Source organism: Oncorhynchus nerka, linkage group LG27 (assembly GCF_034236695.1).
Source record: "Oncorhynchus nerka isolate Pitt River linkage group LG27, Oner_Uvic_2.0, whole genome shotgun sequence".
NCBI lineage: Eukaryota > Metazoa > Chordata > Actinopteri > Salmoniformes > Salmonidae > Oncorhynchus > Oncorhynchus nerka.
Window position 1 is genome coordinate 53,808,551 of NC_088422.1, and position 18,135 is coordinate 53,826,685.

At 39.5% G+C, this 18,135-nt stretch overlaps 1 protein-coding gene and 1 long non-coding RNA gene across 3 annotated transcripts in view; both read right to left on the bottom strand.

The window, feature by feature from the left end:
- prdm6 (PR domain containing 6) overlaps nucleotides 1-18,135 on the bottom strand; it is a 57,197-nt gene that overhangs the window by 31,660 nt on the left and 7,402 nt on the right. The window lies entirely within an intron of this gene.
- On the bottom strand, nucleotides 6,482-10,522 carry LOC115112018 (uncharacterized). The gene is made up of 3 exons (XR_003860890.2): nucleotides 9,689-10,522; nucleotides 8,724-8,812; nucleotides 6,482-7,733 (listed from the first exon to the last, which is right to left on the bottom strand). It is a non-coding gene; the product is annotated as an uncharacterized LOC115112018 (long non-coding RNA).

Here is an 18,135-nt window from a genome sequence, read left to right on the forward strand (position 1 = left end):
AAACTGATTTAAATTGACTGATTTCCTGATATGAACTGTAACGCAGTAAAATTAGGTGAAATCAAATGTTTGTTTTTGACCAAGTCACACTTCTCAAAAGGCACCGAATTGAACGACCCACATACGACAGGGCAGCCCAGAAAACACACACTGATTAATAGCCCTCATTGTACTCTAGTCTACACAGAGGGTTACAAATGCAAAGCAAAGGCAAAGTGTGCGTCTGCAAACTCAACGTCAGTGAAAACAGCATTTAGCATCTCGAGCAGTGCTGTGTCTCTCCCGTGTTGTGTATTTTTCTCCCGACAGGATCTGACAGCACAACACACACACATATGCACACCCTGTTGTATTTCTTCCCATCATGTCCAATAAACACCACAGTATATGACTTATCAATGTCAACAGTTCAGCCCCTCCATTATTATACATTTCCCTGCATACGTGACCTTCAGTTCTCTCTGCATGCTAAACAAGCCCTGGTCGTAGTGACATCTCACTTTATTGAGGAGCGGCCTGTTTATTACGGAGGTGAACCCTGTCAATAGCATTGCTGAAATCTGTCTATAGCTCACTGGAGCAATCAATTTTGTAAATGATTGCGATAATCAAGGAAATTGCCAAATTTATAAATCTCTGTATACAGCATTTTAAAGGCCACTTTACAGTAACTGCTGATGCTCTGAAAGCAAAGGGAGTTGTTTGTATGTGTTGTTGTGGGATTGGGATTTTACTGATGTGCTGAGCAAATAAAGGAGAAATAAAGATAAATCATAAAATGGAGCAGAAGAGCTTTTTCTTCTTTTGATATTCACACCTAGGGTTGCAAAGGGTTGGAAATATTCCGGAAATTTTCCATGGGAAGTTAAACCTCGGAATCTTTTGAATTTTGCTTAAATTCATCAGAAAAGGTAGCTAATAACAGTGAACTTTTTTGTGGGATACACATAAGGAAATTCTAGGTTTTGTGGCATATTTTGGTTAAACAATCCCCAATTCAATGGAATTGCAACCGTTTGCATGCACAGTGCATTCTTCCATCACATGTACAGTGCACTCTTCCATCATATGTACAGCTGATTCTCAAGATCTTGCACACTAATGAGATGCTATTGAGCCCACACGACTACACTTTCTTAGCCAAGGACTACATGCTTTCTGGTAAGTTTTGATTACAATACTGGGTGGGGTGAATATATTTTATATGACATCATTTTTTGTTAACTAGTAAATAATACCCTACAGCAAAATGTGTTTAAATCATTTCTAACTTGTTAACAATTTCTGCTAGTTAGTTTTTGAACCATGTGGGTATTAGCTTGCTTGAGCCTGCTAACTGAGGAATGTTCATTCACCTGTTTCCATACATGTTTAATTTTAAAACATGTATCTTACAAAGGAGTTGTTTAATCTAACTGTTTAACTATTTATCTGTACATGGAATTTTATTTTTTATTTTTTAAACGTTTTATTTCTAATCTTTACAGGAAAATGCCACGGGCACTATCGGATATGTGGAGACATTTCATTGCAGCTAATGTAGAAGGAAAAGCTGTGTACATTTGCAAATACTGTGCCAAATCATATGTGAAGAATGCAACAAAGATCCAGAATCATCTGGCCAAGCGCATAAAGTTCCCTCAGTGCTCACAACAAGCAACCTCTGACAGAAGTCCCCCTACTTCTATTTGAGGTGAAAATGATGAATCAGACACCTTATCGATAGCAACAGCTCATGGTCCTCATGGAATCAAATGTTTTTTTGACTCAATGGAGGAATGTAGTCAGAGAAATGCTGATGAATGTCTTGCTTGAGCTGTGTATGCAACTTGTTCACCTCTGATGCTCACAGGCAATGTGTATTGGAAGATAATTCTGAATGTTCATTGCCCAGCATACACCCCTCCAACCAGACATGCTTTATCTACTCATTTGCTGGATGCAGAGTTCAACAGAGTTCAAGTGAAGGTCAAACAAATCATAGAGAAAGCACTGTATTGCTATCATCTCTGATGGGTGGTTGAATGTTCGTGGGCAAGGAATAGTTAACTACATAATCTACAACCCTCAACCAGTATTCTACAAGAGCACAGACACAAGGGACAACAGACACACCGGCCTCTACATTGCAGATGAACTGCAGGCATTCATCATTGACCTTGCACCACAGAAGGTATTTGCACTGGTGACAGACAATGCTGCTGAACATAAAGGCTGCTTGGTCTAAAGTGGAGGAGTCCTACCCTCACATCACACCCAATAGCTTTGCTGCTCATGCATTGAATATGCTCCTCAAGGACATCATATCACTGAAAACAATGGATACACTCTACAAGAGAGCAAAGGAAATGGTTAGGTATGTGAAGGGTCATCAAGTTATAGCAGCAATCTACCTCACCAAGCATCGGGAGGAGATTAAGAGCACCACATTGAAGCTGCCCAGCAACACCCGTTGGGGTGTTGTCATCATGTTTGACAATCTCCTGGAGTGGAAGGAGTCTCTCCAAGAAATGAACATATCTCAGTCTGCCGATATGGACAGCCCCATCAAGAGGATCCTCCTGGACAATGTATTCTGGGAGAGAGTGGTAAGCAGTCTGAAACTCCTGAAACCTATAGCAGTAGCCATTGCACAGATTGAGGGAGCAAATGTTCAGACTCTGCTTGCAGATGTAAGAGAAGAAATTCGTACTGCCCTGCCCACTTCACTGTTGCTCCAAGCAGAGGAAACGGCAGTTCTGAAATAGATCAAAAAGCGTGAAGACTTCTGCCTGAAGCCCATACATGCCGCAGCGTACATGTTGGACCCCAAGTATGCTGGCAAGAGCATCCTGTCTGGTGCAGAGATCAACAAGGCCTATGGTGTCATCACTACCGTGTCTCGCCACCTTGGCCTGGATGAGAGCAAGGTTCTTGGCAGTCTGGCAAAGTACACTTCCAAGCAAGGGCTTTGGGACGGATAGCAATATGGCAGTCGTGCCAACATATCTCATCAGCCACCTGGTGGAAGGGACTTTGTGGTTCTGAGGCTCTTTCTCCTGTTGCCTCCTCCTCCAAATCCCAACAACATCAGCCACCTCAGAGCGCAACTAGTCCTTGTTTGGGAACACACACACCAAAGCACGCAACAGGCTGACCAATACAAGGGTTGAAAAATTGGTGACCATCCGGGCAAATTTTAGGCTTTTTGAGCCTGACAACGAGTCATCCTCAACAAGGTTGGAAAGCGACAGTGAAGATGGGGACTCAGTCTGATGTTCTCAGTGTCTGATGTTCAAGAGGTGGACATTGAGGAAGTCCAGGGAGAAGACATGGAAGCCTGAGCGGAAGACAACCAAAGCTTTAGTTTCTAGACTATCATTTTACAGATGTTGAAAACGTTTTTGGGAGATGCGATGGATCATTGGAGATCATTCAATATTCCCTTTCTTTTGTTGTTCAGTGAAATCATCCCATGTGAGGAGTCAACTCATTTAATTAAATAGTTTTTTGAATTTAATTTGCGATTAGGTCTACTTATGATAAAGTGAAAGGTTTATGTTTCTGTCTCCATATGATATGGTAAAAATATCCAATGCAAAAAACATCTACATTTAAATGTGAATAATATTAATTTGCAAAAATATCCATTAATTCCCATATATTCCCATATATTCCTGTTAATTCCCACGGAATGTTTCCACCTCTGAATATTCCCCAAAATGTGCAACCCTATTCACACCCATCTGTCAACTGTGTTTAGATAACAAACAAATAATTTCAAAGCCAAGTGGACGAAGTTTACCTACACCATGATGAAGAGACAGACAATAACTGCCAGGTCTTGCCATGTCAATCTAGAAGAAAAAGAAACGCACACCTATTTAGGCGAGGTGCTGGCTAGCGTAGTAGAAAACTTGAAAATAAAAGAGAGCCGCACACTCTAGGAGCTCAGATGCAAAAATGTAATTACCAACGTTTCGACAGCCAAGCTGTCTTCATCAGGGTATAATCACAAACACTGCGGGATGACTCGTTTATGTAGTGTCAGAAGACACAGGTGTCTGTAATCATGGCCAAGAGTGGTTAATTATCAAATATTAAAATGTCATACAAAGAACAGCAAGCAAACAACAAATGGATAGCATACGATCATAAATAAATTCATTTGACCACACAAGCTTACAAACAATTACAATGGCAAAGTCACAATAATCACAAGAATGGCTTCAGATGAAAGTCTACGTAGAGACCGAAGGGCGCAAGGGTCTTTAAGTTAAACATCCAGGCAGCCTCTCGTTTTAACAATAAATTATCAAGGTCACCCCCTGACATCTGAAGCCATTCTTGTGATCATTGTGACTTTGCCATTGTTTGTCGAAACGTTGGTAATTACATTTTTGCATCTGAGCTCCGAGAGTGTGCGGCTCTCTTTTATTTTCAAACTTGCCATGTCAATACCATAATATGTCCTGTGTTGGTATAACGATGTCAGAATTACAATAAAACTCAAATATAACTAAAAAATCTTCATGGTATCTAAAAAGGACTATAGAAATTGCCTATTTAGTTCCAAATTATGTAACAGGGTTGGCGATTTCTTCTTAAATCAGACATAAAATCCCCTTGTGACAGGGGGATAGAAGGTTGTTTTGTGCAACAGGGAGTGGCAATTGAATACAAGCTTCACAAAAACATTTAATTGTTGAAACATTTCTAGCCTGTCTATCTATGGGTAACAGGATTGACGTGCTTTTACTATATGAATTGACTATTAGATCAAATGTTTCTTTTGAAAATAATATTTAAAAAGGAATAGTTTCTCAATATTAAAAAGTGAGTTCAGTTCACGTAACAGGGTTGACCTTAAAATTAGGGACAAACGTAAAATGAATCACTAATGAAATTATATAAAAAATAATCTTTAGAAATTACTTTGTCAAATCATCAAAATAACTAGGGGTTGACAATGATGGTGAAACCTAGAGAAGTTTGGGGATGAAGTGGGTTAAAATCTTCCTAGAAGTGACACAGGGTTAGCGGAGGGACATGTCAAAACGAAGAATTTTGGCACTTTAGAAAGCCTTTTTTCATATTCAAAATCTAATTGATTAAATTCTCCATTTCTACTTAAAATATCAAAAGGCACTCATTTAGTGGAATGACCCGTGTCAGTAAATGTCGAATTCTCCTGGCGCCACACAGAACTGATTTTAACTGCAGAAAAGAAAACATAATAATGATTTCTTTGTAACTAGAAGTACTATACTCTAGTAGTACTTGAGCATTGAGGAGGGGAAATTACATACAGTAAATGTTAAGAAGAGGAAGTCAGAAATCCAATAACGTGTCAGATATCAAAAACTTATCCAAGAACATATAACACCCATTTATGGTCCTCATGTTTCCTTTCCTGGGTCTGGTAAGAAGGTGCTATGGCTTAGTTAGTTCTCAGTAGCCCCTCAGCCATTGATCTGTCTCCCAGTGTCCTGTCACTGCTTTAGTTACTGCTCAATCTCCCTGGGCCGACATTTACGGCGCGCTGATTGGGCCCTGTCACTGTCCGGGCTGTAAATCGTCCTGGAACAGCTGTGTGTTGATGCCTGGCTGGAGGAGCAACCCCAAAGGCTGCCTGATAGTCGTTTGACCTCCTGGCCTTATTACATCAAGTAAATCAGCCTCCGAAGCCATTAGACAGAGGCTGGGAGCTGGGCAGAGTCCCACCCGGCCCACTCAGGGATAGCACAGACCCCAAGCAGGCAGGATTACCCACCACCACCACCATCTTATCTGCCGAAACACTTAACGGCCATGTCCCAAGCGATGCTGGCATGTAAATGGGTTACGTGGATCAGTTATGCTCCATATGATGGATTCTTCAAATGAGATACTCGAGCCGTAATGTATCGGTTCAATGGTGTGAACACACCTAAAGTGAACATGCTCAGTTTCAGTTCATTGTATTGTGTGCAGTTCAAGGCCAAACCACTCATTCAATAAGTACCAGTTAGCAATAATTACCATTTAGCATTATTACCAAAGGATGATGATACAGCTAAATACACTTTTCTGGAGCCAGTGTTAGTAACAGCGACGATTAAAGAGACGTTCCGGAACTTTGGCGAATTTGTCAGTATTTTTTTTAACTCCCACTTTGGGCTGGATGTGTCAATGTATTTGAAAGCGACTGTTTTCTGGAAGCTGTGTGGCACCATTGTCCCTATTCAGGGAATCTACACAGATTTTGGTGACATAATGCAAGCTTGGCACACGGGGGCCAGCCCCCTAGCCAATGAGCTTCAGCCCCTTGCCATTTGAGTGACAGTTAGCAAGATGCACATTGACGAGAGGCAGACAGTAGTTAGCTAACAGAGTTGCCGCATGGATTGTGTAAATATTTTCAACATGTCAGCTGAAGAGGCAAGGTATACAAGCTATAGACAGTGTTTTTATGAACACAGATTTACAAACTGATGTATTTTATGACATCGCCGGTTGTTAGTCGAGCTAGGCTAGTTTGTTAGTTACAGCTAGAGCCATATATTGAGCCATGTATTTTGAAACAGGAAAAAAAAGGCTCTGGCTATCGCTAGCTATACTTCATAGTACTCCACATAGTGGATATGTAGCTAATGAAAATGTCATACTAATAAAGCTACAGGATTAGCAGTACCCATTCATAACTTCAGTAATTACTTTTTATTACTTACCATTAACATATGAAATCTAAAAACCACAAGACTATTAGAAGCTTCCCATATTGACAATAAATGTATACAATGTGTTGCTCGTCATCAGACTAGCCGAGGAAGAGGACATGGTCCACAGATGAGAGGAGGACAAGGACAGGTTGTACAAGGTGCGTGTACCCCAGGGCCAGGCTCGAGCTGCCCAGGGTCCAAGTCGAGCAGCGAGGGCTGGAATAGATGCTCTAGGGCCGAGGACCGAGAGAATGAGGGAGCAAATGATACGAGGTATGAGGTGCATTTGCAATAGCGCTCAGCATGCAAAATGTCAATGGATATTTCATAGGACTAATTCATTATAAAAATGCATCACTTCTGAACATAACTCTCTTTCCCACTCTAATGCAGGGATACTTGATAGCATGAATAAACAATATTCAATATAATTCCAGTAACCTATTAAACATTTTCTAGCACAATAGCCCATCCTATTACACCTGTATAACTCTGCCACGTATGGTACTTTCGAAAGGGTCTCTATGAATCAAAAGTATTCTTATATGGGTACTGCGGAAACATGTAACTAATATAAGTGGACTATATGTCTTATATGAAGTAGGCCACATTCATACACAAAATACAGAACTACACGGTGGCAGTATATATTGTCACATATGTAAGAAACACAGGAATTGTATAAGAATAATATGTGTTGTGTGTTTTCTTATTGGAAGCAAGCCATAATCATATGATTGGCCTTTAAAAATGTGTATAAATAATTGACAAGGTTATTAGAGCTTACTGCAGCCATAGCTTTATAGGTAGGTCTAGGTGTGTTATGAAAATCCATGTTGACATTTGTTTATGTGTGAATTTATGAGTTGTGTAAAGTTCAGAAATCCACTGGTTGTTTTTTGAAAAGAAAGTTCCAGAAAAATAACAGTAGTAGTCTGGGTGAATAGTAATATGTTTCTTGCTTGGTTATTGCAACTCCAGTGTGGTAAGGGGATTGCCAAGGCCACAGGAAGGTCAAGGTGTGGTGGATGTGGGCCTGCTGATGTCCATCTCCTGCACATACAAAAAGTCTTTAGCAAACAGAAATGGGTTACATGTCAAACAAAATACATTCATTTGTGCAGAGCCTTTCAAAACGTTATGACACTAAGAGTGGGAATTTGCACACAGTGACAGCCATGAACATAAAGCTGTGCACCTGGTTTACCAACATGTAAACATGTAGATATTATGGTTTTGTTCTCAAACCTGGTCCTTTGCTCATGTGAAACCTTAAGTAGATTTGGCTATGAGTGTGTTAGTGGATTTGACGTTTGTGTGATATGATCAGTCACTTTAAAACCACACAATGCTGAAAACATAGATGAGTCAAGTAAACGCTACACTGCTGTCACTTCTACAGAATCGATGATGAGTCATCACATAAACTCAATTAGAGACAGCTATTATTTAAAAGCGGCTTTGCATCAGCTGACAATAGGCTACGCTGTATTGTAATATGTACAACTGCAAATTCTCGGTATGGAATAACAGGCCGTCTAGGGAGATGGTTCCAGCCATTTACAAACATCATGTTTGGCCTAACTGGTACACTCCCTGATGGGTCAGACCTATTGTTTGTAAACTGCTGGAACCATCGTCCTAGCCGCCTTCCTACTTCTTATTCCACAGGGCAGAAACCAGAGAGACATATTCCTTACAGACCATAAGAGTGTTGATGCCAATTCATCACATGACCTACATGCATGCTTATGTGATGATTCTCACAGTATTCTAGTTTTACACAAAACTGTAGCTACATTACAGGGAACAGAGCACAGTTATATTTACATGCTGTTGTGAATGTCATTGATCTCATCCTCATTCAAACTGCCATCATCCTCATCAGCAATACTCATCTTGCTCATTCTTCAAATCGAAAACACAACAGGTTAAATGGCCAGAACATGATGAAGCTAGGCTTGTAAATCTTATCATATATGACATAAATAACATGGGAAACATTCCATCAACAAATGACAGCTAGTCCAAATCAAACCTTACCTGTCGCCAAGAGCCTCTTGCATGTTTGATCATCTGGCATGTCTGAAACCAGCTCTGCTATTCCTTGTTCTTCTATCAGTAATTCTTGTCTGGAAAATGACCACATTACTTACAAAGGATACTAAAAAGTCAGACTAACACACTGACACTGCATCAGGGGCTTGGCTTCAACTGGGCAGCAGATCAAAATATGAAATCGAGCTGCAGAGAGCGAAAAAGGTACTAGGTATTCCCCATAGAGAATGATAGAGGACTCATCTTTGTATATGTACCATTATAGAGTCTCTGACAGGGCTGTGCCATTGAGGGAATCTCCATTTTTAAGAAGTATATTTTCTTCTTCACTATTGGCAGATCCCTCCTGATGACCCGGATGGACATGAGTCATCAGGAGGGTTCAGCCAATGAAGTTGGAAACCCCACCCAGTTGATTACATTAAAATGGTGGAAGCCATCAATGGCGCTGCCCATGCTAAAACAGCCTTTTGGCCACTAGAGACCTCTATCATTCTTTATCGTATAGCCTAATAATAACAATATAGCTAGCACCGAAATATACTGTTTCATATAGTTACAGATAACCAGTTGTAAACATAGCCGAGCCACTTAGCCTGCTAGCTAGACACTGGTAGCTACAAACAACAATGTCCACCCTTCTAGCCAGTCAACAAGAGATTCTATGCATCTACAAAAATACACAACATACATTAGTAGAGTGATTTCATGTTTTGAAATGTGTTTTAGTTGGCTAGACAGACAGTATGATGTTCCCTAATGTGCATTTACCACGTTAGCTAGCTAGCTTGCTACGATACCTTTTAAAGTATACTATGACACATAGAGACTGTTGGCTAGCCTAGTTAACTGAGACACAGAATAGTTCCTCTTTACATAAACACTCAAAATAGGCTTCTAACTGAATAAAATATCAACATGGTTTCTAATGCTAAAGCTTAGTCTCTTACCTTTCGCCCGAAGATTACTTTTATGGATGTCCAACACTGGATGAGGCAACAGTGTTTCTCTTCCTTGAGGCCATCTCGGAAAAGCATCCAATATCTATTATTTTGCCTTCTGCCTTTGTCTTTCACATCTAGATCTAGTTTTCTCTTCTTAGGCCTGACATCATAAGTATCAATAGCATTCAAGTTTTTTCGCACAATTATGACTGAAGTAACCTTCCTCTATGGCTGGCTTGAGGGAGTGAGTGAGTGCGTGAGAGAGATACATGCATGACATTTGTTTTTTCCAATGAAGGCACTATCATGTGATCAGGTCCAATGAGGTTGCACAGTGAAAAAAGAAGGCTGGCCCAGGCCTGCCCAGCATTATCCAATGAGGTTGCAGGGCAGGCCTAACGGCTCAGTGGAAACTCCATGCACATGTACACAGAGCAGCGAGAGAGAGCGAGTAAGCACGTGGTGCATATAGTACGCAATTTTCGGGGACCACTTTTGGCTCATGGGGTCTAATTTTAGAACTACTGGCAAAAAAAGTATACAAAAGTTCCCGGGAGATCTCTTTAAGCTCACTCAATGTAATTAATGGCAGAGGTATAAAGGCAGACACAACTGAAATCTGTCATCATGCCCTCACCCAGAGAAAACGCCTGTTGAATTAGGGTTAAGGACTTTTCGGGGTGACTATCACAATTAACATATGCCACAAATAGATTACGCAGAGGTAGGTAGCTACAGTACAATACACATATTGTGGCAGCTTTAAAATGTCACACAAAAAATATATCAACGCCTTACTAAACCCCTGGTTGAGACTGTAAGTGCAGTGGAATATAAACGGCTTTGGACATTACATGATAATTAGTTTTAATGTTTCATATAGGCCTATCAGTGATTAGGCTTTAGATATTTTTTCATGCATCTTGCTCTCTCTTGGTGATGGCAAATATTATTTGAACCTAAGTTGTTACATGGCTTTCACACTGGCTTCTAAGTAAAAGCAGTCTTCTCAGTGATACTGTATGATTATAATTTAAAATGTTAGGTTTACTGAAGGTGAGTGCAGTGGATCTGTTTACCTTTCCTCAAAACCTTCCATAATCTACCTATAGCACAGGCCTTTTCCAAAAGAAGTGGAAAACTGGTGCTGAGACGCAATCAATGACTGTTGGTCCACTTTTACAGCAAATCAATGTAAGTTCAGTAATTTATCAGTTCTCTTAATCTCCACTACTTGTTATTCCAGCTCATTGCCCTGAATGTGATCAGAGGACACAGACACAGATTGCAACAATGCCATACATTGACTACCTATAGTATACCAAACTACTGATTGTATTCATTCTAATTGATCAGTAATGTACGCCTCACGAGGCATTGGAAAACCTCCCTGCTCTTTATGGTTGAAATTCACTAGTCGACTGAGGGACCTTACAGATAATTGCTTGTGTGGGGTACAGAGATGAGGTAGTCATTCAAAAATCATGTTAAACACTATTATTTCACACAGACTCCATGGAACTTATGTGACTTGTTAAGCACATTTTTACTCCTGAATTTATTTAGGCTTGCCATAACAGAGGGACTGAATACTTACTGACAAGACATTTCACTTTTTCATTATTTTTCATAAAAAATACACACAGTACCAGAAAAAAGTTTGGACACACCTACTCATTCCAGGGTTTTTCTATGTTTTTACTATTTCCTACATTGTAGAATAATAGTGAAGACATACAACTGTGAAATAACACATATGGAATCATGTAGTAACCAAAAAAGTGTAAAAAGTGTAAAACAATGTTATATTTCAGATTCTTCAAAGTAGCCACCCTACGCAATGATGACAGCTTTGTGCTCTCTTGGCATTCTCTCAATCAGTGTCATGAGGTAGTCACCTGGAATGCATTTAAATTAACAGGTGTGCCTAGTTAAAAGTTAATTTGTGGAATTTATTTCCTTCTTAATGCGTTTGTGCCAATAAGTTGTGTTGTGACAAGGTAGGGGTGGTATACAGAAAATAGCCCTACTGTAAAAGAACAAGTCCATATTATGGCAAGAACAGCTCAAATAAGCAAAGATGCTCAAATAAGCAAAGACAAATGACAGTCCATCATTACTATAAGACATGAAGGTCAGTCAATCCGGAAAGTTTCAAGAACTTTTAAACTTTCTTCAAGGGCAGTGGCAAAAACCATCAAGCACTATGATGAAACTGGCTCTCATGAGGACCGCCACAGGAAAGGAAGACACAAAGTTACCTCTGCTGCAGAGGATAAGTTCATCAGAGTTACCAGGCTCAGAAATTGCAGCCCAAATAAATGCTTCACAGACTTCAATAACAGACACATCTCAGCATCAACTGTTCAGAGGAGGCCTTCATGGCCGAATTGCTGCAAAGAAACCACTACTAAAGGACACCAAGAAGAAGAAGAGACTTGCTTGGCCCAAGAAACACGAGCAATGGACATTAGACCGGTGGAAATCTGTCCTTTGTTCTGACGGGTCCAAATTCCAGATTTCTTGTTCCAACCGCCGTGTCTTTGTGAGACGCAGAGTAGGTGAAAGGATGATCTCCACATGTGTGGTTCCCACCTTGAAGCATGGAGGATGGGTGTGATGGAGTGGGGGTGCTTTGCTGGTGACACTGTCAGTGATTTATTTAGAATTCAAGGTACACTTAACCAGCATGGCTACCACAGCATTCTGCAGCGAAACGCCATCCCATCTGATTTGCTTTTAGTGGGACTATCATTTGTTTTTTGACCAAGAAGGAGAGGGATGGAGTGCTTGCATCAGATGACCTGGCCTCCACAATCACCTGACCTCAATCCAATTGAGATAGTTTGGGATGAGTTGGACCGCAGAGGGAAGGAAAAGCAGCCAACAAGTGCTCAGCATATGTGGGAACTCCTTCAAGACTGTTGGAAAGGCATTCCAGGTGAAGCTGGTTGAGAGAATGCCAAGAGTGTGCAACGCTGTCAAAGGGTGGCTACTTTGAAGAATCTAAAATCTAAAATCTATTTAGATTTGCTTAACACTTTTTTGGTTACTACGTGGTTAAATATGTGTTATTTCATAGTTTTGATGTCTTAACAATTATTCAACATTGTAGAAAATAATGAAAATAAATAAAAACCCTTGAATGAGTAAGTGTGTCCAAACTTTTGACTGGTACTTTACATAAATCCACTTTGATATTATGGGGCCAGTGACAAAAAAAAATCTAAATTGAATTAATTTTAAATTCAGGCTGTAAGACAACAAAATGTAGAAAAAGTCAAGGGGTGTGAATACTTTCTAAAGGCACTGTAGGTATTAGCAAATTAATGTATGTACTTTACTATCAAATAGACATGCTTGACTATGGTAAACCTGTTTTTTGTCATTAACTAAAAACACTAACAACCATAATATTTACAGTGCCTTCGGAAAGTACTAAGACCCCTTGACTTTTTCCACATTTGGTTACGTTACAGCCTATATTCAATAGTTTTTTTTACCTCTTCAATCTACACACAATACCCCATAATTACAAAGCAAAAACTGTTTTTTAGAAAAGTTTGCTAATTTATTACAAATAAAAAACTGAATTATTACATTTACATAAGTATTCAGACCCTTTATTCAGTACTTTGTTGAAGCACCTTTGGCAGCGATTACAGCATTGAATCTTCTTTTTTAAATAAAAATAATAATATATATTGATTGAATATTCGAAACATACAATATACTTGCAGTGAAGCCGCTCAACACCTACATCATACCAGTCATCCAACAGATTCCCATTCAGAGCGACACACAGAAGCATCCGGGGTCAATGCCCTGCTCAAGGGCAAGTTGAATGATCTACCACCAGGCTGAAAAACGTGAACCCGAACCTTCCAAGATCCCCCCCCACAGTTTCCCAATAGCTGCCCCTCAACCATTCGTGACCCCTCCTACAGCCTAACCCCTCCCCAAGAAGAAAAATAAAAATACAATTAATTCCATTCCCCACCCCTCACTGCACCAACAACCAAGAGAATGAACTAAAGAGAAAAAAGGAAAAGACAGAAGAAAACAGCAAACAACAATGCATAAAAATATATAAAACAAAATAATACATTTAAAACAAAGGACATCAAGGACAACTAAAATCATAACAGCAATGCCAACTGTATATGTTTTTGTGCATGTCTGGCACTATTACATGTATGTGTGTGTTCTTGTACATGTTTATTTGAATGAGAGTGTGTGTATATGCATGTGTATAAACACCTGTACGGCATCAGCCTTAGGCAAGCCGGCATTAGTTGTAAAAACACTGCCCCTCAGTGTCATTCAAATATACTTAATTAAAAAAACAAACTTTTATCTTTGACCATCATTCCATCTCCCACACAGCAACTCCACTCCCACTTGTCTCCAATTCCACATCCCAACCCTCAGCTTTCCTCAGCCCATCCTATCTATCTCTGCTGGCCACCCACTTCGGGTTTCTACGCAACACATACCTTTCAACTATGCTGTGATGTTCAATGTACAATCTCATCGAATAGAATCTACAGATTGCGAGTTGAAGATACATACTTTACTAAGAGTATTAGTATATTAGTAATTGACTGACCCGGTCTCTCCAGATCTCCTAACAGTACTATTTCTAGGGTCAATTTTAGATCAATGTTATGCATTTTCAGCCATTCCTGAACCTGAGATCAGAAACAGGCTACCTGAGGGCAATACCAAAATAAATGGTCTATTGATTCTGTATCCTCACAACAAAATCTGCAGAGCTTTGATAACTTTATGCCCAAAATATTCAACATTTTGTTGGTGGCAAGAATTCTATATAAAAATTTTAGCTGAAAAGCACAAAGTCTTAAATCTTGCGTTGTTTTATACACGTCAACTCATACACCTTGTACCATGGAATCGGTACATCAAAAATCTCTTTCGCACTAATTTTGCAATCTGTATGGCACAGTTGTCAACATCCTGGTCCTCAAATGAAACTGGCATACTTTCCTATTTATGCTATTTGTATTCCTCCGCCAGTTTTGATCCTTTATATTGGGCAGACAGACCAGTTCCCTACCTCCTCCCGCTGCCACCTGCCTCCTCCATTTTTGGGGTAATGCTGTAATCAGTTGGTTGTACTCTTGGATTGGGCAGACCTTGTATGTCTTCCATTTCCTAATAATTGCTCCCACAGTTGATTTCTTCAAACCAAGCTGCTTACCTATTGCAGATTCAGTCTTCCCAGCCTGGTGCAGGTCTACAATTTTGTTTCTGGTGTCCTTTGACAGCTCTTTGGTCTTGGCCATAGTGGAGTTTGGAGTGTGACTGTTTGAGGTTGTGGACAGGTGTCTTTTATACTGATAACAAGTTCAAACAGGTGGTGACCAAATACTTATTTTCCACCATAATTTGCAAATAAATTCATAAAAAATCCTACAATGTGATTTTCTGGATTTCTTTTCTCATTTTGTCTGTCATAGTTGAAGTGTACCTATGATGAAAATGACAGGCCTCTCTAATCTATTTAAGTGGGAGAACTTGCACAATTGGTGGCTGACTAAATACTTTTTTGCCCCACTGTATATACTGTATTTTGTGATATGAATACCGAATATGTCTACTTCACCATCAGCCCATTTTATAGGTAAACTGCAGGGTAATGAAATTGTATTTTTTAAAGATCCAATACGTAAAATTGTACACTAGTCATAATTAGGTTTTAGTCCAGAGATCTTCAATGAGACATTGCAGGGATCTAGCTTGCGGACTTAATATTAAACTTGAGTCAACGGCATACATGGACACCTTTGTTTTTAAGCCTTGTGTTTCTAATCCTTTAATGTTGTTATTGGATCTGATTTTAACAGCTAGCATTTCGATGGCCATAACGAATAGATATGGTGACAGCGGACACCCTTGTTTAGCATTGAGTCTTCTTGGGTATGACGCTACAAGCTTGGCACACCTCTATTTGGGGAGTTTCTCCCATTCTTCTCTGCACATCCTCTCAAGCTCTGTCAGGTTGGATGGAGAGTGTTGCTGCACCGCTATTTTCAGGTCTCTCCAGAGATGTTCGATCGGGTTCAAGTCTGGGCTCTGGCTGTGCCAGTCAAGAACATTCAGAGACTTGTCCCGAAGCCACTCCTGCGTTGTCAAATCAATCAAATCGGATGTTATTCGTCACATGCGCAGAATACAACAGGTGTAGGTAGACCTTACAGTGAAATGCTTACTCACAAGCCCTTAACCAACAATGCTTTAATAAGAAGTTAAGAAAAAATAAGTGTTAAGTAAAAAGTCTTGGCTGTGTGCTTAGGGTTGTTGTCCTGTTGGAAGGTGAATCTGAGCGCTCAGGAGCAGGCTTGCTCCATTAATCTTTCTTCTTCGACCTCATGGCTTGGTTTTTGCTCTGACATGCACTGTCAACTGTGGGACCTTATATAGACAGGTGTGTGCCTTTCCAAATCCAATCAATTGAATTTACCACAGGTGGACTCCAATCAAGTTGTAGAAACATCTCAAGGATGATCAATGGAAACAGGATGCACTTGAGCTCAATTTCGAGTCTCATAGCAAATGGTCTGAATACTTATGTAAATAAGGTATTTCTGTTTTTATTTTTAAGAAATGTGCAAAAAAAATGTACAACCTTTTTTTACTTTGTCATTATGGGGTATTGTGTGCCGATTTGTGCCCTTGAGCAGGGCATTGACCCTGGATGCTTCTCTGTGTCGCTCTGAATGGGAATCTGTTGGATGACTGGTATGATGTAGTTGTTGAGCGGCTTCACTGCAAGTATATTGTATGTTTCGAATATTCCATTTTTTTTTAAATTATACATTTATTTTTAAAGACTCAATGCTGTAATCTCGGCCAATGGTGCTTCAACAAAGTACTGAGTAAAGGGTCTGAATACTTATGTAAATGTTATAATTCCACTTTTTATTTGTAGTAAATTGGCGAACATTTCTAAAAAACTATTTTTGCTTTGTCATTATGGGGTATTGTGTGTAGATTGATGAAGTAAAAAAACAATTGAATCAAGGCTGTAACGTAACAAAATGTGGAAAAAGTCAAGGGGACTGAATACTTTCTGAAGGCACTGTATAGCTCATATATATACCAGAGGAGGCTGGTGGGAGGAGCTATTGGAGGATGTGCTCATTGTAAAGGCTGGAATGGAATCAATGGAACAGTATCAAATACAGGTAGAACTATGTTTCATTAATTCCATTCCAGCAATTACAATGAGCCCGTCCTCCTATATCTCCTCCCACCAGTCTCCACTGATACATACACTGTAAAAGTGAAGCAAAACACTGACATCAAGTCAGCTACCTGCTATAGTATGGTATGATGTAACAGATAAGTATGAAAATGTTTGAATTTGACCAACTTTATGGTGAAACAGTTTTTAAATGTTGGATTAGGAAACCATACATTTCAGTTGGCTCAAGTGGGCAATTGACCAATAAAGTGATTTTAATCTTAATTTTAATAAATCATTAAAGTCCCAGTGCAGTCAGAAATGTGACATTTTTTGTGTTTTATATATATTTCCAATACTATGAAATTGTGAAATTTATGATAAAGTCCATTTAGTGTCAGAATTGTTTGAAAAGACTGCATGAAATGTCAGACTGTTTTGGTGGGATTGAGTTGTGGCCTGCCTGGTGACATCACCAAATTTAAATTAGTTAATAGACCAATAAGAAAGATATTTCCAAACCTCTCTGCAATTAACAGCTAGTTTTCAGTTTTCCCCTCCCTACTCAGACCCCTCCTATACAGTACGAGCTATTCTTGCTTGAGAAATTGCACTTTGCTTAGAAGCTATTCTTGTTTCTTTTTGACAATTTGAATTGACACAGTAAGATACTTAATTGTTACCTAGAAATTATTTGATATTGAGAGAAAAACAGCTACACTGGACCTTTAAAAACCCAACCAAGAAAAATTGTCTGCTGTATGACATACAGACTAAAAACATAAAAATGCTCACTTGAAACTGTTTCAGCACTCACATTTTACAACTATAAAATAAATCAGGGTATAATAATTATCCATTCAATCAGCCAATGTTTAGATAATAGACAGAGGGTTCTACATGAAACCCAAAAGGTTTCTACCTGTGGGGAATGCCAAAGAACCCGTTTGGAACCCTTTTTTCTAAGAGTGTAGATATGCTTTCTCACACAAAGGAGGCCAGCAATCAGAGGGGAAATGGACCATAAAATAACTTAAATGACAAATTATGTAGCTTTCTGAGTCAGTGAACCAATGTTAAACATGTCACCTCCACACTGGCTCATGCAAAATACAAATAATTATCCTGGCCTGTGGCCTAAGCAGCACATTATTCCCCAAGAACACCCGCTGGTGCAGTTTCAAGGAATGATGTCATATAAGTCTACTAAATCTGAGTCTCATGAAGATAGGCAACTAAAAGGCCC